The sequence below is a fragment of the Zingiber officinale genome, chromosome 8A (genome assembly GCF_018446385.1).
Source record: "Zingiber officinale cultivar Zhangliang chromosome 8A, Zo_v1.1, whole genome shotgun sequence".
Taxonomy (NCBI): Eukaryota; Viridiplantae; Streptophyta; class Magnoliopsida; order Zingiberales; family Zingiberaceae; genus Zingiber; species Zingiber officinale.
Window position 1 is genome coordinate 111,956,961 of NC_056000.1, and position 22,387 is coordinate 111,979,347.

A 22,387-nucleotide genomic window follows, 5' to 3' on the forward strand; every position below is an offset into this window, starting at 1 on the left:
AGAAAGTTCCTTAGCCATACAACTTCTTTGGCTGCCTCAGTGGCTGCCACATACTCAGCTTCCATGGTTGAGTTCGAGACGCATTTCTGCTTAACACTCCTCCATGCAATAGCTCCACCTCCTAGAGTAAACACATAGCCTGATGTTGACTTACTATTGTCCCTATCTGATTGGAAGTCCGAATCTGTGTAACCCACAGGGAGCAAATCGTCTGCTTGGTAAAGTATCATATAATCTCTAGTCCTTCTCAGGTACTTTAATATATGCTTTACCGCAGTCCAATGCCCTTGTCCAGGGTTACTTTGATATCTGCTAACCATGCCCACGACAAAACAGATATCAGGTCTCGTACACAGCATTGCATACATAAAGCTTCCTACAGCCGAAGCATAAGGAACTGCCTTCATGTCCTCAATCTCCTTTGATGTCTTTGGGGACATCTCTTTAGATAAGGCTACTCCATGCCTAAAAGGTAAGAAACCTTTCTTGGAGTTTTGCATGCTAAAATGAGCAAGGATTGTATCTATATATAAAGCTTGGGATAGGCACAACATTCTTTTCTTGCGATCCCTTAAAACTTTGATCCCAAGAATGTGTGCACATTCTCCTAAGTCCTTCATATCAAATTGTTTGGACAACCATACCCTTACGTCCGATAATACCTTGACATTGTTGCCAATTAACAAAATATCATCTACGTATAGTACAAGAAATACCACCACGTTTCCGTTATACTTCTTGTATACACAAGACTTATCCGGACATTGAATAAATCCATATGACTGGATTACTTCGTTAAACCGGATGTTCCAAGATCTTGAAGCTTGCTTTAATGCGTAAATTGACCGATTAAGCTTGCACACTAGATGCTCTTTGCCTTTTTCAATGAACCCTTCTGGTTGCTTCATATGGATGTTTTCTTCAAGACTTCCGTTAAGGAAAGCTGTCTTGACATCCATTTGCCAAATCTCATAATCCATATGAGCAGTAATGGATAAGAGTATCCGGATAGACTTAAGCATGACTACCGGCAAAAAAGTCTCCTCATTGTCGATTCCCTCTTTCTGAGTATACCCTTTCGCAACAAGCCTTGCTTTGAAGGTTTCTACCTTCCCATCTGTCCCTCTTTTCCTTTTGTAGATCCACTTGCATCTAATGGCTTTTATACCATCAGGTGGTTCTACAAGCTCCCAGACCTTATTAGAGTACATAGACTCTATTTCCGAATTCATTGCCTTTTGCCAAGATACTACATCTATATCTTGGAGTGCTTCATCATAGGTCCGGGGATCAGATTTATGTTTACCCGGGATCAAGTCCGAAGACTCTCCCAAAAACATGAATCTCTCAGGTTGCCTTACAACCCTCCCACTACGACGAGGCACCGTTTGTGGTTGTGTATCATGTTCAACACGTGTTGCAGTCTCTTGTGGTACTTCATCTTGTACTGTTGGTACTGAAGTAAACGTGTCGTCACTAATTTCTTCTAGAACTATTTCACTCATGGGCTTATGGTTCATTACATAATCTTCTTCTAAAAATCGAGCATTGGTGCTAACAATGATCTTCAGATTTTTAGGATTATAAAACAAACCACCTTTCATTCTCTTAGGATATCCAACAAACAGACAAACTTCTGTACGTGATTCCAACTTGTCAGTATCTCCCTTCAGCACATGTGCTGAACTACCCCATATCCGGATATGATTCAGACTAGACTTATGCCCATTCCATAATTCCATGGGAGTAGAAGGAACTGTTTTAGAATGTACCATATTCAGAATGTACACTGTTGTTTCTAAAGCATATCCCCAAAATGAATTTGGTAATTCTGAATAACTCATCATCGATCTAACCATTTCCATAAGAGTCCTATTCCTTCGTTCTGCCACACCATTCTGCTGGGGTGTACCAGGTGCAGTTAATTGGGATTGAATCCAGACTTCTGATAAGTAATTCCTAAACTCTCCAAAGAGGTATTCGCCACCACGGTTAGACCGTAGTGTCTTGATACTTTTACCAAGACGTTTCTCCACATCAGCCCTATATTCTTTGAACTTGTCAAAGCATTCAGACTTGCAGCACATTAGGTAAATGTATCCGTATCTTGAATAATCGTCTATAAAGGAGACGAAGTATTCATAACCACCTCTTGCCTGGACAGACATAGGACCACACAAATCAGAATGAACCAGTTCTAATGCATCTTTGGCTCTATACCCCTTGGCCTTAAAAGGTCTCTTGGTCATTTTACCTTCTGATATGGGTTAGGTTTTATGGGTCTCCAGATGAGGAAAGAAAAGGAAGAAAGAATCAAAGGAGGTAGGCCAATAACGGCCGAGACATACTTTCAGAACAAAGGTAGGCCAATATCGGTCGATACATGCCTGCCGTATGAAGGTAAGCCAATATTGATCGGGACATACCTTCAGAGCAAAGATAGACCAATATCGGTCGATACATGCCTGCCGAATGAAGGTAAGCCAATATCGGTCGGGACATACCTTTAGAGCAAAGATAGGCCAATATCGGTCGATACATGCCTGCCGACTGAAGGTAAGCCAATATCGGTCGGGACATACCTTCAGAGCAAAGATAGGCCAATATCAGTCGATACATGCCTACCGCATGAAGGTAAGCCAATATCGGTCGGGACATACCTTCAAAGCAAAGATAGGCCAATATCGGTCGATGCATGCCTGCCGTATGAAGGTAAGCCAATATTGGTCGGGACATACCTTCAGAACAAAGATAGACCAATATCGGTCGATACATGCCTGCCGTATGAAGGTAAGCCAATATTGGTCGGGACATACCTTTAGAACAAAGATAGACCAATATCGGTCGATACATGCCTGCCGAGAGAAGGTAAGCCAATATCGGTCGGGACATACCTTCAGAGCAAAGATAGGCCAATATCGGTCAAGAGGGTTCTTTCGAGCAAAGAACCCACACAGTTCCTTCAATGAATGCCTTAGAAACATGTTGAATAAAATATTATTTTTTGACACGACAAAGATACAAATAGAAGTCGCATGAAGAAGAATCATACATGAATATATCAAATAGAATAATTCATGATAGAGAATATATATTTTGGCGGGAAATATGCTTTCAGCTTGTCTTGCAGGCGCTAAACGACAAAGAAGGTACATCTGGGGTACAAAAAAGATTCCTTAAAAATCATTTTCCCCAAGTACGTAGCTGATGTCATAACGAACTTTAACAAACCGGGGTCCACTTCATGACTGCGGAGGTTATATGAAGTGGTATAAAAGGGGGAATCCTCTTCGTTGGCTAGGTAAGTTCACATCATCGTGTACTTTCACAACCCTAATTTTCTGACTACTGTTCATCTTCTTTCTTCTTCCTTCTTCACATCAAGAGAGATCACTAACTTGAGCGTCGGAGGGCCTAGCCAGGGATTCCCACCCCGGTCTTAGGTCACTGACAATAGTGTTGGTTGGTCTCTTGTGTGCAGGGGGCCTCGAAGCTTGGGAGTTTGGTTTCTCTCCCCTTTTGGATTACAATTTCTTCCTGCTTATCAGATTACTTCCGGTGATCCTGGTTTTCTTTCGATCCGCTTTGGGTTTCTCGGATCGAGGTTCTATCGGAATTGTTCTTCCTCGGTACATTGGGTTCCTTTCTTCTGGATCTCCGTCGTGGTCAGCTTCTCAGACAGGATCACCTTCCAAGCAGGATTCACATGTTGGAAAGTTTTCCAACTCTAATGAACCTAATAGTCTATCGGCTACAAGCCTTTGAATCCTACTTAAGTTAATATGTCCAAGCCTTAGATGCCAAAGATACGTTTGGTTCAACTCTGAAGGTTCTTTTCTCTTATTAGAGTTAGAAGATGTGTTATTAATTTTCATATTTTGCTTTGTGGGAGAAATTGGATTTAAAGTGTATAAATTGCCAACCAATGCACCAGAACAGATAATCACCTTATTTCTCTTTATAACGACATTGTTACTAAAGGAAACTGAATATCCATCCATATACAGTTTAGAAACTGAAATTAAATTCTTTCTAAAACTAGGTACATAAAGACAATTTCTTAAAATCAAATTTCTATTCCTATCAAAAGATAAGTAGACGTCTCCCACTGCGACAGCCGCCACCTTAGTAGCATTGTCCATGTAGACAGTTATCTCTCCATCAAATAGTCGCCGGGTTTCCTGGAACCCCTGCAAAGAATTGCAGACATGATTAGTGGCTCCCGTATCTACACACCAGGTGCTGGTAGATAACATCGCTAAACATGTTTCAACTACTAGAGTATGAGATATACCTTTATTGTTCTGGTTCCTACGAGGACAGTCCACTTTCCAATGTCTAGACTGCTTGCAGATGAAGCACTTTCCCTTCGGCTTCTTCATTCCAGCTTTCTGTCTTGTATTCTGAGGTTTATTCACCTTCTTTGCTGAAAAGACCTGTTTCTTCTTCTTCTTGCCTTTCGACTTAGAAGTAGAACCATTTTCAGCATAGTGAATCTGAGAATTGTGACGAAATATTCCTTCTGCTGCCTGTAGTTCTGTCAGAAGTTCCGCCAATGTATACTCTCTTTTGTTCATGTTATAGTTCAGGCAGAACTGCTCAAAACTTTTTGGTAGCGTTTGGAGAATTATATCGACCTGGGTTTCCCCATCAATTTCTCCTCCAAGGACTTGTATTTCATTTAGATAAGCCATCATTTTGAGGATATGGTCCCTTACGGGTGTCCCCTTAGACATGGTGGCTGTCATTAGTTTTCTCATTGCCTCTTGCCTAGCAGTACGACTCTGGTGCCCAAAGAGTTCTTTGAGATTGTTCATTATATCATAAGCTGTTGGTAAATCTTGATGCTGATGTTGCAATACATTTGACATTGATGTCAAAATGTAACACCGCGCCATCTCATCAGCTTTTACCCATTTCTTATGATACTCAATCTCCTCTGGGGTAGAGTCACCGTCAGGTGCATCAGGGCAAGCCTCAGTCAGTACAAACTTATAGCTTTCAGCAGTAAAACTATGTCCAGGTTTCTTTTCCAATCAATATAGTTGGGACCAGTAAGTTTGTTCTCTTTCAGTATAATGACTAGTGGGTTGAAAGTCATCCTAAGAATCACAAAAATAAACTTTGGTCAAAACTCTAAATTTAGAATAATATTGATTCCTCAAACAATACTATTTTAAATTAACCAACACCTCAAATCACCGTGAATATTGCATGCCACGTTAGTGTGGACGTATACAAATTCATCATTTGTAAGAGGAGGGTGTGACCCATTAATTTTATTATCTTGTCATCCTAACTTTATGACAAATAAAATTAATAGTTGGTTTCACTTTGGTCACACAAGACAATAGCAGTGACTCCGTTGGGGAGGATACTATTGAATGCGTCTAATGTTAGTTAGAGCCCTAGAGCCAATCATTTGATGATTGTATTATGGACTTGTTGTATCATATTCTATATAAATAAAGGCATTTGGTTTTTGGTTATTATACTTACTTGTATTGGTGCCAAATAAACTAAGTATAATAACGTCCTTGAGTAGAAGGTTCTTACCTATATCAATCGGTTAGCTGAACCGATAGTGAGATGATATAGGGAACACTACTCTTAATCATTCCTAGTCGAGTATTAACATTCAGGGATAATGTTAATGCAATAAGACTAGCATGTAGGTCAACTCGATGACTTGATCTCACAAGTCATGGATATAGGGATATCAAGTTGACACATGGGTATACATTAGAGAATGTATACTGAATGACCCGCCATGAGAAAGTATCATGGATCGTTATATGAGTGTCATATACTTTCTCATGTGGCTATTAGTATGACTACTAGTCCTTAGACCTGAAGTCACCATGGATCTCTACATAAGGAGTTATGTACTTTGGTTTCGTCAAACGTCACCCGTAACTGGGTGGACTATAAAGGTGATTACTGGGTATGTAATGAATTATGCAGAGGGATGTGAGTGATGTAGATGGGATCTATCCCTCCTATATGACGGGAGTGACATTGATATTCTTGATAGAGTGAGATCACGAAGTGCATGGCCATGCCCAAATGAGTCAATATGAGATATTGAGCTCATTTGATTGAGTGAGTCTACTTGGAGTTCAAGATTTAGATTGGTCAGAGGATGACACGGTCTATGCCTCACATTGATTAATCTAGATGTCTAGGATAGAAGGACACTTGTCATATTTTGTGAGGAGTCACAATTAGTAGTCACAAGGTGATGTTGGATCTCAACATTCTTGTAACTTGGGTAGTAATGATGTGTTGCTAGATACCGCTCATTACTTATGCTCCTAAATAGGTTTAGGGGCATTGCCAACGTTACAAGAACCTATAGGGTCACACACTAAGGACAATTTGATGGAGATTAGGTTCATATGATAAACCAAGAGGATTAGATTCATTTGATGAATCAAATTGGATTAAGAGTAATCCTAATTGGGCTAACTTGAGTTGGACTCAAGTTGATTCATGTGTTCAATGAGTCTAATTTAGATTATGACTCATTGAATCAATTTAATTAAATGAATTAGATTCATTATATTAAATTGGCTTGAATTAAATGGTTGGATTAGATCAACCATGAGAGAGATTAAGTCAAGTTTGACTTGACTTGAGAGGAAGAGAAAGAGTCAAGTTTGACTTGACTTTTTGCCACATCATTAGTGAGTTGGCAAGATGTGAACCAATGATGATGCTCCACATCATCGTGATTGATTAAGTGAGATGCCACCTCATGGAGGTTACAATTCTTCACTTTAATGGCTACACATTAATTGCACTTAATGTAAAATAGGAGTTACATTCTTTTGAATGTGGCCGGCCACTATGGTGTGGTGTGAAATGAATTTTTCATTCATGTGTGCATTCACTTCATCTTCTTCCTCTCAAGCTCTCCCTCTCCCTCTTCTCCTCTCTTGCCGTGACCTATCAAGGTGCTAGCACACCTTCGTTTAGGTCTTCTCCACCTAATTAGTTCGTGTGGATACTTCTAGAGGAGTATCTATTTTGATACTCTTGAGATCCGGCACCGTTTGGACGAGCGGGAACGCGAAGGGCTTCGCTTCAAAGGTATAACCCTTTTTCATGTAGATCTAGGAGTAGATCTCGGTAGAAACTCATATTCGTAGTTTTTCAAAAATTTTCTTTGCACGGATCCATTGGCTTTGGGGCTTTCGGGGTTTCCGCGACGCGAAAACGCGATTTTTGCGGCCCGAAAAACCCAACATCTAAGTGTATACCATTACTTTATACTGGTCCATTAAATAGGATTATGCCCCTTCAGTTGGAGAAGATCACACACTCCTAAATAATTTCCTATAGCCATCCATAAAAGGAAGTTTGATCTAGTGATCTACAACAAACCCATCCTTTGTGGAGGGAGGCACTCAGAGCCAACACGCAGGCTTGTTGCATCACTTACAAACTAGTAATGGAGACCATGGGATTTATTAAAATCCCTCTCCCACTTAGTTATTTAAAAATGAGGATTTTTAACCTATCCTAGCATACATCACATGCATATAAACATCACAGTAAATAAAAGCAATAAATTTAGAAATTAATTTTCCAACTATTATGGATTTTTCCATCACTATCTTCAGTATGCTCCAACCCTAGCTGCTGTCATCTTTAGCCACCGCCATCGGATCGAGTTGTCGCATCCTTCTTGCTTCTTATTCCGCTGCGCCTTTGGTGCTCCAAAAGTACCACGCCTCGCAAGAATCCGATCCGCGACAAAAATTGAATTTTACATATATCGATCCTATATTCCACGAGGGAATGTACATGTATTCTAGATCGAACAAAAAATAAAATTCTAAAAATAATACAGCTCCTGCTATATTTTATACATACAATCATGCACACAAATAATGGCCTTGACATGTCCAAGGGTCCAATCACACACAATATCAATAAGCCATAATAGTTGGAGCCTGCAACCAAAGAGTTAGCACATCCTACTACTATCCTGCCTAAATTATGTATGACATGTGCATAACCTATTTGAATTCTAAAAATACACAGAGGCAAACCCTAGCTCTGATACCAATTGTTGGTTAGTCCTAGGAAAACGTACCGATTCCACTGTATAAAATTTTTTGTACAAGTGTCGAACCTTTCCTTAAATAACCTATTGTGTTCTTTAGAAATTAAATTAGGAATCGCAGACGGAACTTAACATCATTAATTCCAAATTTAACTTATCTATTCTTAATGGTTTAGATTTGAATCGCAAGCGGAACTTAATACTATTGATTCAAATCTACCTAAGTTATTAATTCCATAAATATTAATTTCCAAAATTGGCTTCCAGGACTGCATGGTGAGGCACATGGCCTTCTTGGATATGGGAGCAACCACCACCGCCTAGGAAAAGCCTTTTAAGGAAAGCTAATATTTATTTCCTTAAATAACTTTAGGTTAACCAAAAGGAACAATCGAATCACAAATTCGAAAAAGAAGAAAACACAAATCAAAAAATGAATTCGATAAACTAGATCTAATTGCCTCTTGTATTTAGAATTCATACAAAGAAAAATAACTAGTATGATGCGGAAGAAAAATACTAGTTATACCTTCTCTTTGTAAGCTAATGACCTCAAGATCTTCTGCCGTATTCCTCGCCTCGCCTTGGACGTCGTGTGGGCGACGATCCTCCAAGATGAACACCACCCAAAAGCTTCCTCCTTCTTCTTCTAAAATCCGGCCACCACCACCACCAAGGAGAAGAGAGCAAAGGGAGAGGAAGAAGGGAGAGGGCCAGCCACCAAGAGATCACCCAAGAAAAAGAATAAGAGTTGTGTCTCATGAAGCCCCCTCACTCCTTCTTTTATATTACTTGCCCAAGGCAAATAAGGAAAAACTTTTTACAAAAAATAAAATCATCCAAGAGTTTTTCCTTTTCCCTTTCCTTTTTCCTTTTCTTTCCTCTTGATTGAATCAATTACCAAAATTAATTGGATGATGATTTTATTTTATTATATGGCCGGCCACCTTGCTTGGGCACCAAGCAAGGTTGGCCGGCCCCCTCAAGAGAAAGAAATAAATAATTTTTATAAAATTTTACAAGAAAAATTCTTATAAAATTTTACAAGCTCTCTCTCCTAAAGTAAGAGTTAAAAAAGGAAAGTTCTAAAAATTAAAACCATGTTTTAAAATTTAAAACTTCTCTTATAAAATTTCCTTTTTTAACATGGTGATAGAAAATTTAAAATTTAAAACTTCTTTTCCCTTTTTTTCTTAAACCATGAGGATGGTTAAAAAAGGAAAGTTTTAAAATCTTTTAAACTCTCTATTTAAACATGAGGTCTAATTCAAATAAGGAAAGTTAAAAAAAAAAATTAAAATCTCTCTTTTAAAACTTATAGTTTTCTACAAAGAGAAGATTTTAAAAGTTCAAAACAACCCTCCTATTTGAATTAATGTTGGTCGGCCCCTAAAAGCTTGGTCACCAAGCTATAGGGCCGACCCCTATAAGAGGATGTGGCCGACCATTGCTTGGTCACCAAGCAATGGTCCGACCCCCTTCTTGGACACCAAGAAGAGCCTTACATTTGGATGGACTTGAGGCTATATTGAGGCTACGACAGGGACCTAGAGGAGAAATTGGTTTTGGCCTTCCGATAAGCTTGAGTATCCCGTGTTCGCCCCGAACACACAATCCAAGTTCATCGATAATAACTCATTCCACTAGAGAGTTATTACCACACTACCGCACCAATCCCAAATTACATTATGGGCTCCTTCTTATCATGAGTGTGTTAGTCTCCCTGTGTTTAAGATTACGAATGTCCACTAATTAAGTAAGTTACTGACAACTCACTTAATTAATATCTAGCTCCAAGAGTAGTATCACTCAACTTTATTGTCATGTCGGACTATGTCCACCTGCAGGGTTTAACATGACAATCCTTATGAGCTCCTCTTGGGGACATTCTCAACCTAGATAACTAGGACACAGATTCTTTCTATAATCAATAACACACACTATAAGTAATATCATTTCCCAACTTATCGGGCATATTGATTTATCGAGCTAAACCTCACCCTTTGATAAATCAAAGAAATAAATATTAAATATATGTGCTTGTTATTATATTAGGATTAAGAGCACACACTTTCATAATAACTAAGGTTTAGTTCTTTTACTAAGTCAGTACAAAAAGAACTTACCTAAATGATCCTACTCAATACACTTAAAGTATATCAGTGTAATTTATTAGTCAAGATAAACTAATATTTAATTACACTATGACTATTCTGATGGTTTGTTCCTTTCCATCTTAGTTGCGAGCAACTGTTTATAATTTATAGAGAACCGACAACATGATCTTCTGAGTGTGACACCACACTCCATGTTGTCTACTATATAAATTAATTGAACAATTATATTTAATAAATAAATACAGATATTGACCAATGTGATTCTTTTATTTCAACTAATAAATGTTTACAAAATCTAGGCTTTTAGTATACACTCTAAAAGTCTAGGGGGTCATCTTGAAAGGTGAAGCTAGTCTCTACAAGGAGGTGAGATAGTTGAATTCATTTAGTTCCTACACCTTTATGTGGATTGAGTGGTGATATGTTTCTGTGTTGTATGACCGAGGGGCGCTAGTGATAGGCTACCCCGCTAACGGATTTCATAGGGATCATAATTATTTAATCGCTAGAGGTGTAGATTAAAGTCCCTTGCTGGTTGTCTTCTGTAGGAGAAAATCGGCAACTTCCTACAAATGCATATCAATTGAGGATATGAATTGGAGAACCATGATATATCAATGAATATCACAATGAAACCGAATTCCTAGAACACTAACAAAACCAAATACTTCATTTACTTTCCTACTTCTATTTTCTAGTTGAATACTTGGTACATTCCCTACTTTATCGATTGTTTAGCTAATTCTACGTGAGACGTCCCTTGTGCTTATAACGATAATCTTTTATTACTGACGACGAAATCGTGCACTTGCAGTTGAGTAACAAGTTTTTAGAACCGTTGCCGGGGACTGCGCCTATAACGTTAGAGATAATCATTTGAGTTAGACTAAACTTTTCTTTTCTTTTCTATTACATAGTTGTAACTTGTCTTAGAAATTCTATTTTCGTAATCTTACCTTGCATTTCTTATTACTTTTTCTATAATTCTCGTTGTTGCAATTCAAATTATGCATTTTATATTTTTAGTATTTCAATTTAGTTACTTGTGATCTTGTTCTTTGTATGTGAAGATCTAACTTTGCAGGTGATTTGTTACCTTTTGATCCGAAAATTGATAGAACCTTTCATAGAAGAAAAACCTCGCAAAGATATCGAGAAGAACAAGAACACTCAAATATGGCAAACAAACCACTGAAAGATTATGCAACACCATATGCAAGAGGACTTCGTTCTAGCATCACAAGGCTATTTGTTGAAGCCAATAATTTTGAAATCAAGCCTGCGATAATCACTATAGTACAATAGAATCAGTTTAGAGGCGGACCACACGAAGATCCTAATCAACATCTTAAAGTTTTCTATGAAATCTGTGGTATAATGAAAATGAATGGTGTTCCAGCAGAAGCAGTGTGATTATTATTATTTGTGTTTTCTTTGAGAGATAGAGCCAAACAGTGGCTAAATTCTTTGCCTGTAAATAGTATATCCACTTGGGAATAATGTGAGTAACAATTTCTGGACAAATTCTATCCTCTAAGCAAAACTGCTTATATGGGAAATTTGATAGCAAGCTTCTGACAATCATACTTTGAATCATTATTTGAAGCATGAGATAGATACAACAATATGCTCAGACAATGCCCACATCATGGACTGGAAAAATAGTTTAGTTCTACATACATTTTATAATAACATCAACTATCATACAAAGGTGTCTCTAGATTCTACAGTCGGAGAGGCACTTATGAACAAAAGCCTAGATGAAGCCGAGAACATTATTGAAAGTGTAGCACAAAACTATTATCAATGGGCAATAGAAAGAAGTGGAGGCTATTCATATACAAACCCAATTAAAGTATCAGGAAAATTTGATGTAGATGCAATTACTTTGATGTCTGCAAAACTGGATACTCTTACTAAAAAGATGGAAAATATGGGAACAAATTCTAGCACGGTAAATACCATAGTGTGTGTTTGTGAAACATGTAGAAGCACAAATCATGCTCAAGATTCATGCCTATTGGGAGCCATCTCTGCACAAATTAATCAACTTGAGCAGTGTGATGCTATCATGAGTTACAATTAGAGATAGAACAATCCATACTCTAACACATACAACCCTGGTTGGAAGAATCATCCAAACTTCTCTTATCATAATAGTCAAGAACAAGGACCATCCACGGGGGCTAGACCAAGCTACCAGCCTTGGCAACAAAACTTTCAACAGCAACAACCTTCTCAAGGCTATCAATTTTCTAAATTACAGAAAATGCTTGAAGAAGTCATTTATGATCAAAATGAATTGAAGCAAGAAATCAAGCTATTAAATCAGAGAATGGATAATTCAGTGAAACACTAGAAAATACAAGATAGCCAAATTACCCAGATAGCTTCTTCATCTCCAAGAGCATCAGGACAATTTCTTGAAAAACCTAATGTCAATCTAATAGAACACTGCAACAGAATTGAGCTTAGGAGCAGACAAACCTTGGGAGATCCTCAAGCGACTGCTCCAAAAGGGATGAAAATTCAAGAAGAGTTCTCTGCTCTAACACTTGAACCGGTTCAAATTCAAGATGATGAGGAGAATACCAAGAAAGTTGAAGAGACTCTTCCACTTTACCCTCAAAGCCAAGCAATCCCTTTTCCTCAAAGATTAGTCATGTTGAAGAAGGATGAAGAATTTGACAGATTTCTTGACAAGGTTAAAGATATTTGTGTTGATGTCCCTCTAATTGATGCCATTCAACAATTGCCAAAGTTTGCCAAATTTCTAAAGAATATTATGTCCAACAAAAGAAGAAAAGGAGAGATTGAGACCGTAGCTCTAACTGAAGAATGTAGCACTTTATTTGAGAAGAACACTTCCCTGAAGCTCCAAGACCTAGGAAGTTTTTTAATTCCTTGCACTATATGATCTGAATTTATAGAAAAAGCCTTTAGGGGGCAAGTGTTAGCCTCATTCCATACTCAATTTGTAATAAGTTAGGTCTCAAAAACTTTAAACTTACTACTATGACACTGTAATTAGCTGATCATACTTGTTGGTGCGGGAAGCAACCAATGATTGAACCGTGTTTTGATAATGGCAAAGGAATTCATTGTTAAGGTTATGTTGTTATCTAACATGGTTCATGGAGCTTGCAGGAAAGTCCTAAGTGGTACTTAGGCAAAAATCCTAGCTGCGGTTAGGCAGGTGGAAAACCCTAGGGGGTGGTAACGCTAGGTCATAGGGGGAGGTAACCCTATGAAGAAAGTCTTGGTGGGTTGAGGGCTTCAGGAAAAAGTCCTAGGGGGTGGTAACCCTGGGTGAAAAGTCCTGGTGTCGCGAACCAGGTGGAAGACTGGACGAGTCGGGAAGCGGGAGTCCAGCAGAAAGTCCGGAAGCATCGAGGGCCGAGCAAAAGTCTAGTCGATCTGGAGGATCGTACTGGCAACAGGTAAATCTCTTGAGTGGAGTAGGTGAGGACGCGTTCCCCGTAGAGGGAACAGTAGACATCGGGTCGACCTAGGATTACCAGTCGGAAATTCGAAATCAGACCCGGACAGTCCAAAGACTGTCAGAATATTCTATTAATATCTGTGCTAACTTGGTTTTGCAGGATGTGTTTATAGTTGTAGACTAACATGTTTTGCAGGGCAAAAAACTAGAGTTTAGCCTCGGATGAACAGTGTCCGAAGCACCTCCATGGAGCTTGGAGGCGCCTCGGGTGCAAGCCGAAGCCAGCTGTCCAGAGGAGCTGGAGGCACCTCGGAGAAAGCTAGAGGCGCCTCGGACCAAGGCTGGAAGGCGCCTTGAGGAGGCTTGAAGGCACCTTAAAGCAGATAAGGTGTGACCAGGTTTGCGATGATCTACCCGTGCGACTCGGCGGCCTGGAGGCGCCTTGGACAGGCTTGGAGGTGCCTCCAGCACAGTATAAAAGAGGGGTTCGAGGCAGCACTCAGCACAACGAATTCCAAGCAATCCTTACGCTGCAAGCTGCTTACGAGATGATCCTGAAGTGCTGCAACAACATCCCGACGACCTGAAGCTTCAGTTTCCATTTTACTGTTGTCGGTATAAAGTTCATTTACAGTTAATTTGTACTTATCTTGTAATATATTTTACGAAATATAGTTGTTGCCCACCGTAAACGCTTAACGAGCGTGGGCCTTGGAGTAGGAGTCGCTCAAGGCTCTGAACCAAGTAAATCTTGGTGTGTTTTTGTGTGTTTGTCTTTATTTCATTTCCGCTGCTTTATTACTCTTATTACTCGTCGAGTTTTATTCACCCCCCTCTAGCGCTTTCGATCCAACAATTGGTATCAGAGCGGGGTCGCGTTGATCTGGTGCAACCACCAATCACGTAATTTTTTTCGTGGTGCTTTCAATTTTACGGAGTCAATTAGAATCTATCTTAATAACTACATTCTAATTCTTTTTACGAATCAGTTTTTGCTCGAAGTTGGTGCAACACCACTCGGGCTCGTAATCTTAACTTTATTTCCCGCACTGCTAATCCAAGACCTAGTCTTGGGACATTTCTTCTATTTTTTATTTTGCATACTATCAATGGCCCAACAAGAGGGTTTTAGCACCATTTGCCCCCCGCTCTTCACCGGAAAAGATTTCGCGTATTGGAAGGGACGAATGGAAACTTTCCTCAAAATCCAGTTAGAGACGTGGATGATCGTCAAGACTGGATTGCAACTACCAATCGACGAAGACGGCAAGCCTACACCCTGCGAAAAATAGGAACCCGCCCTAATCAATAAGGTGGAAGCCGATGCCAGAGCGACCTGCACCCTCCAATGTGGCCTGACCAAAGAGGAGCTCAACAGAGTTGGTCCGTTTTCAATTGTAAAGGAGCTGTGGGAGAAACTGATAGAACTGCACGAGGGCACCTCAGACACCAAAGTAAGTAAACGTGATTTATTGTTTAATAAACTATATAATCTAAAGATGCAGGAAGGTGAGACGACGAGTTCACTCCATGCACGTATTCAAGACATCCTCAACTCCCTCCACGGAATTGGGCAAAAAGTCAAAAATAGGGATATTATCAGGTATGCTATTAATGCTTTTCCAAGGAGTACATTGTGGACATCAATGGTAGATGCCTACAAAGTCTCCAAAGATTTATCTTGTATAAAATTAGATGAATTATTTTCTGAGTTTGAATTACATGAGCAGACTAATGCACAGCCAATCGAGAAAGGTATAGCTTTGCTTGCAGGTACCAGCAGAACTCGCGAACCTAGATCACGACGAAGAATTGAACCCGAGTCGGAAGAAGAACCCGACTCAGACAATGAAGACGATGAACTGACAACCGAGCTCGTAAACCTTGTGAAGAAGCTCTACAAGAAGAAGAAGGGCTTCAACAAAAGAGACCTAAAGAAGGAAGTATAATCCAAGGAGATTCGACCCAATTCAAAAGTTAAGTTCAAGGTGATCTGCTACAGGTGCAACCAGAAGGGGCACATCAAGGCCAACTGCCCTAATCAGAAGGATGCAAAGAAGCGAAGGAAGAAGACCCTCAAAGCGACATGAGACGAATCATCCTTAGAAGATACCGACGACGAACTTGATTAGACGAGTCTCCTCACACTGATGGCTCAGGACCAGATCGATGTGTCCAAGAGCGAAAGCGAGTCGGAAGCAAAATCGGAAAGAAGCCACGGATCCGTATCCATTTCCGAAGGGCCAGACCTTGCTGTAAGTATTCCTTGACTAAATAATTTAGTTAATTATTTATTACGCAAATTAGCAAAATCGAATATTAGGGTCAAGTCACTTCTAAAGGAAGTAGCAGTCCTTAAAGAAGTGACTAACTCCAAAACCTTACCCGATCCAGTTCAGACTGGAAGTTCAACTCAAGTCCAAAAACTTGAGGAAGAAAATTCTAGTCTGAAAACTCAGGTCAAGGATTTGGAGAAAACATTAGAACGATTTTCTTTGGGCTCCAAGAACCTTGACCTAATTCTTGGGACACAAAGAGCCGTTTATAATAGAACTGGGCTAGGATATAAAACCAAAAGGAAATATATATCTTATCTATCCTTAGTAAACATACCAAATAGTAAATCAGTCCAAGCATGGGTACCCAAGTCCAACCTGATTAATCAAGCTGGACTTGATCAATATTGGATCCCCAAGGATCAAATACATTACCTCGATAGACCATATCGAGGCTATGATCCAAGGGGGGCTAGTAGAAAAACTATATTAATAAAAAGAATTTAATTTAATTAAATTTAAATTTAAAATTAATTTTAAAATTAAATTTAAAATTCAAATTAAAATTCAAATTAAATTCTTACAAAATCTTAAAAATCCAAGGGCAGGCTCTAGAATAGCTGGCACCTCCAAAACTTAATCTACTCGAGAAGGGTAACAAAGAGTAGACTACCCGGTAGGGTAATTAAGATTAGAATAAAAAGGGCTAGGTTTAACTTGACTCACGGTACTGGTGAAGTATTGGATGATAGTACGTTGGGAAGCTTAGTCATCGCATGTCTAGGAAGATATGACTTTGACCTGGTGCATTTGGCTAAGTGGAACTGACCGAACCTACCCTTTATGGATCCTAACCAGTTAGACCAAGGTTTTATACTAAGTTCAATGGGTAGGACTATTTGGGAAACCTCGAAGGCATGATTACTTTAATGATGTCCTTGTGACTCACCGTAGCCCAAAAGTTTATCCAAAGAATGTCTATTTGTTGAACCCAAAGCTAAACCTGAATCTAACACAAAGTTAAATCAAATCCTAAAATTGAACCTAATTCATCTCACAATATTATAGGATTCCCTGATTGAAAATCTAGATCGGGTGAGATGACTAAGGATAAAATAAATCTAAATAAATTCTGATTAAATTCAAATTAAAATTAAATCATTAAATTAAATTAAAATTAAAGCATTAAAATTAAATTAAAATTGAATCATTAAAAATTTTAAATAAAATTAAAATTAAATAAATTATAAATCAAAATTAAATTAAAATTAAAATTAAATTATAAAATGAATTAAAATTAAAATTAAAATTAAATTAAAATTAAAATAAATTAAAAATAAATTAAAATAAAAATAAATTAAAATTAAAATAAATTAAAATTAAATTAAATTAAAATTAAAATTTAATTTAATCAACTTAAAGCTTTCAAATTAATTAACTTAATTAGTTTTTAAAATTAATTAACTTAAAGTTTTAAAATTAACTTAAATATTTTTTAAAATTTAATTAACTTAAATATTTTTCAAAATTTAATCAACTTAAACATTTTTCAAAATTTAACATTTTCTCAAAATCTAATTAACTTAATATAATTAACTATCCTACTAAATGAGCTAAATCATAACCTCACTATCTTTTCTTCTAATAGATTCCAATTCAATCACTTTATGTGTAGGAACATAAAGAATTGGATCAATGGATGTTGGATAGTGGATGCTTCAGACACATGACTGGAGATAAATTGAAGTTCACAAAGCTCAAATTAAAGAATCTAGGATCTGTTGCATTCGACAACGACGACAAACTTAAGGTAATTGGAAGAGGTAACATCGAACTCAATTTCGACTTTATTATTAAGAAAGTGCTATTAGTTGAAAATTTTAACTTCAATTTACTTAGCATAAGTCAATTATGTGGCAGTGGTTATTCAGTTAACTTTATTAAATATGAATGTATAGTTAAAAGTACTGATAATCCTGAAATCACACTTATGGGCACTAGGAAAGATAATGTCTACACCATTAACCTACCAATATCCTCGATAAAGTGTTTTCTAACACAACAAGAGGAAACTGAGTTGTGGCATAGAAGACTGGGTCACACTCACACTAGACTCATTTCAAAGATGAGTCAAAATGGTCTAGTTAGAGGTTTGCCAAAATTAAAAATCATTGAAAACTCAACCTGTAATGCTTGTCAACAAGGTAAACAAACCAAGTCAAACCATAAATTAACCAACCTAGATAGAACTACCTCAATACTTGAGCTCCTTCACCTAGACCTGTTTGATTCGCATGGAACCAAGTCACTAAGTAAAAATCAATACTGCTTAGTAATAATCGATGATTACTCAAGATTCACTTGGGTAAAATTTATAAAAACTAAATATGAAACCTTTGAAGTATTTAAAATCTTCTGCAAACTAATAGAAAATGAAAGAGACACTCAAATAAAAAGAATCAGAAGTGACCATGGGGGGGGGGGGAATTTGAAAATCATAACTTTACTGAATTTTATGAAATTAATGGGTATAAACATGAATACTCTTTCTTACCCCAGGACCCCCCAATAGAATGGACTAGTAGAGCGTAAAAATCGAACCCTACAAGAAGCCGCTAGGATTATGTTAAATGAATACAAGCTATCCAACCAATTCTGTGCTGAAGCGATCAATACAACATGTTATATACAAAATAAAATTTTAATTAACAAATCTCATAACAAAACACCCTACGAAATATATTATAATAAAATCCCCAATTTAAATTATCTAAAGGTTTTTGGATGTAAAGTATATATTTTAAACACTAAAGATCACTTAGGAAAATTTTCATCAAAAACAATCACAGGAATATTTTTAGGGTATTCAACAACTAGTAGAGCATATAGAGTGTATAATAAACATACCCTAAAAGTTGAAGAAACAATAAATGTAATATTTTATGAAGATAATAAAGTAACCACTATAATAAATGAAAACAATATAGAAAATATTAACCCACTAAACACAGACGATGATGAAATTCAACCTAAACCCAATGAATCTAAAGAACCAATCACGAACCCAAACTTAAGACCAACAAGAACAAACATAAATCACCCATCTGACCAAATCTTGGGTGATCCATCTCTAGGAGTTAGAACTAGATTATCCTACAGAAACAGTAGCCAAATAGCCTTGATATCTGAAATTGAACCCAAAACCCATAGACAAAGCTCTACCCGATCTAGACTGGACACTAGCAATGCAGGAAGAATTAGCTCAATTTGAAAGAAACTAGGTCTCGGATTTAGTACCTAAACCCACTGATAAAACTATAATTGATACTAAATGGGTTTTCAGAAACAAACTAAATGATCAAGGTGAAATAGTTAGAAACAAAGCAAGATTAGTAGCTAAAGGGTTTAATCAAGTAGAAGGGTTAGACTATGATGAGACCTACGCTCCTGTAGCTAGACTTGAATCTATTAGGATGCTGCTAGCCTATGCAACACACAAAGGATTCAGGCTCTACCAAATGGATGTAAAATCCGCCTTCCTAAATGGGTTTATTAAAGAAGAAGTGTATGTTAGTCAACCCCCTGGATTTGAAAACTTAGAGTACCCAAACCATGTCCTTGGATTAAAAAAGGCCCTATATGGACTAAAACAAGCACCTAGGGCCTGGTATGAACGACTGTCTAATTATCTTTTAGAAAAAAGATTCCACCAAGGACAAGTAGATCCAACCGTTTTTGTGAAAACCTTAGAAAAAGATATTTTTATAGCCCAAATTTATGTAGATGATATAATATTTGGATCAACAAACTCAAAATTTTTAAAAGAATTTACAAACTTAATGGAAAGTGAGTTTGAAATGAGTTTAGTAGGGGAACTTAACTTTTTCTTAGGTCTACAAATTAAACAAACGAAAGATGGAATATATATCTATCAAACTAAATATGCCAAGGAACTAATTAGAAAATTTGGCATGGAAAATTCAAAAATCATAAATACTCCAATGGCAACAAATATCAACATTGATTCTGACCCAAAAGGAAAATCAGTAGACCCAAAGTACTATAGAAGTGTAAAAGGTAGCTTACTCTACTTAACTACAAGTCGACCCGATATATTATTTGCAGTAGGTATGTGTGCAAGATACCAATCTTGCACAAAAGAGTCGCACCTAACATATGTTAAAAGGATACTTAGGTACATTAAGGGCACCCTAAATGTAGGACTTTGGTACCCTAGAACTTGCACCTTTGATCTCTTTGACTATTCTGATTCAGACTATGTCGGGTGCAAGTTAGATAAAAAGAGCACAAGTGGTAGCTGCCAAATTCTAGGTCAGTGCCTAGTAAGTTGGTCAAGCAGAAAGCAACACTGCGTTGCTCTATCCACTACAGAAGCTGAATACATAGCCCTAGGAGAATGCGCTTCTCAACTTCTGTGGATGATGCATACACTAAAAGACTATCAACTAGAATACAAAATACAAAAATCCTTATTGATAATATGAGTTCAATTAATCTAACCAAAAATCCATTTCACCACTCTAGAACTAAACACATAGAGGTAAAACACCATTTTGTAAGGGATCATGTAGCTAGAGGTGAAATTGCACTTAACCATGTTGAGTCCAAATCAAACCTAGCTGACATTTTCACAAAACTCTTACCTGAACTCGAGTTCAGTACACTTAGAAGACAAATAGGAATGTGTTAGGTAGAATAGATTTTAATTTTCAAACAAATTATATTTTCACAAATCTCCTACATCTAACTTTGAAAATTCTTCTCAAAAATGTTTTTTTAAATTATATTTTAAAAAACTAGGAAAATAATGTTTTCAAAATCCCAGTTTTCTTAGTTTTCTAAATTTGGACTTAGCCTAGGATCCTCCTCCTAGAAATCATGTTCCCCTAGTTTCAGCCAGAGCATCTCACAAGCACACTAGGCATAACTTATTTGTGTTTGCAAAACTTATAATGGTGTGAGATGCATAGGGTTCAGCCTAGACTCCAGAATGCTTATTTCTGTGCATCATAGTGAGTCTGGGCGTTAAAATATTTTATATACATTAATCAATTTAAGTCATCCAACACTAGTCAAATCTAACTGGATTTATTGACTTAACTTGACTAACCAAGTGAATGCTGTTGTCCTCTAGGCAATCAGCTAGTAGCTAGATGGTTAGACATGTGGCCAAGAAGTTAAGTGCTTGATTTTAAATTATTTTTTTTGCTTAAACATTAGGTCTCTGATACCTTACTAAAAGAAATTAATTAATTTACAATCTCATTAACTCAACTCATGCTTAGACATTAGGGTTTTAAGCTTATTAATCCTCCTTTGCCTTTAAGTATCTTGGAACTCTTTATTCGGTTAAATATTTTCTCTCTTTCCAAATTATTGTTCAAAAAGCTTTTTCAAAATTATGAAAATATTTACCAAACAAAACCTTTAGAATTTATTTTGAAAATTTAGCTAAGTATTTTTTTCTCTAACAGATTTTCAAAATTTAGCTAAGTATTTTTTCCTCTAACATATTTTCAAAATTTAGCTAAGACTTTCAAAGCATTTCAACTTACCTGAAGTATGCTTCAATATGTTTTTCAAACTTTACAACATATTTTTCAAAGTGTTCAACTAAATTTCAAAAATTGGCTAACATTTTCCTTCAAAGTCAACGTATTATTAGCTTTTTAAACTCAGTTGAAGAAATATATCTCTTTAGACCCTTATGTCACTTAGGTAAGAATTCTACAATTAATTTCAAAAAGCTAAGTGTTATCAAAGTATCTTCATCCCTCTTTAAAGCCTAATGTTTATTTAATTCTCTATTTTTCTAACTATAAAATCTGTTTGTAAAAATTAGAATTATTCAAACGTGCTTATTTTGATAAATGGCAAAGGGGGAGAGTAGGGAAATCCAAATTAGAAAAATTCAAAAAGGTTATAAAGAGAGCCTTAATTAAGGGTGAGCCTTACAAAGCTTAAGTTAGTTTTAGCTTAACTATGCGTGCATTTAAAAGTTATTTATTTAAGCTAAACTATGCATCTATTTGACTTAACTTTGAATTTCAGTTGCCATAATCAAAAAGGGGGAGATTGTTGGTGTGGGAAGCATCCGACGATCGAACCGTGTTTTGATAATGGCAAAGGAATTCATAGTTAAGGTTATGTTGTTATCTAACAAGGTTCATGGAGCTTGCAGGAAAGTCCTAAGTGGTACTTAGGCAAAAGTCCTAGCTACGGTTAGGCAGGTGGAAAACATTAGGGGGTGGTAACGCTAGGTCATAGGGGGAGGTAACCCTATGCGGAAAGTCTTGGCGGGTCAAGGGCTTCAGGCAAAAGTCCTAGGGAGTGGTAACCCTGGGTGAAAAGTCCTGGTGTCGCGAACCAGGTGAAAGACTGGACGAGCCGGGAAGCGGGAGTCCAGCAGAAAGTCCGGAAGCATCGAGCGCCGAGCAAAAGTCCAATCGATCTGGAGGAT

At 37.3% G+C, this 22,387-nt stretch overlaps 1 non-coding gene across 1 annotated transcript; it reads right to left on the reverse strand.

Annotated features, from left to right (window-relative positions):
* Nucleotides 1–11,736: 11,736 nt before the first annotated feature.
* Nucleotides 11,737–11,843, reverse strand: LOC122013167. The gene has a single exon (XR_006120500.1). It is a non-coding gene; the product is annotated as a small nucleolar RNA R71 (small nucleolar RNA).
* Nucleotides 11,844–22,387: the final 10,544 nt, after the last annotated feature.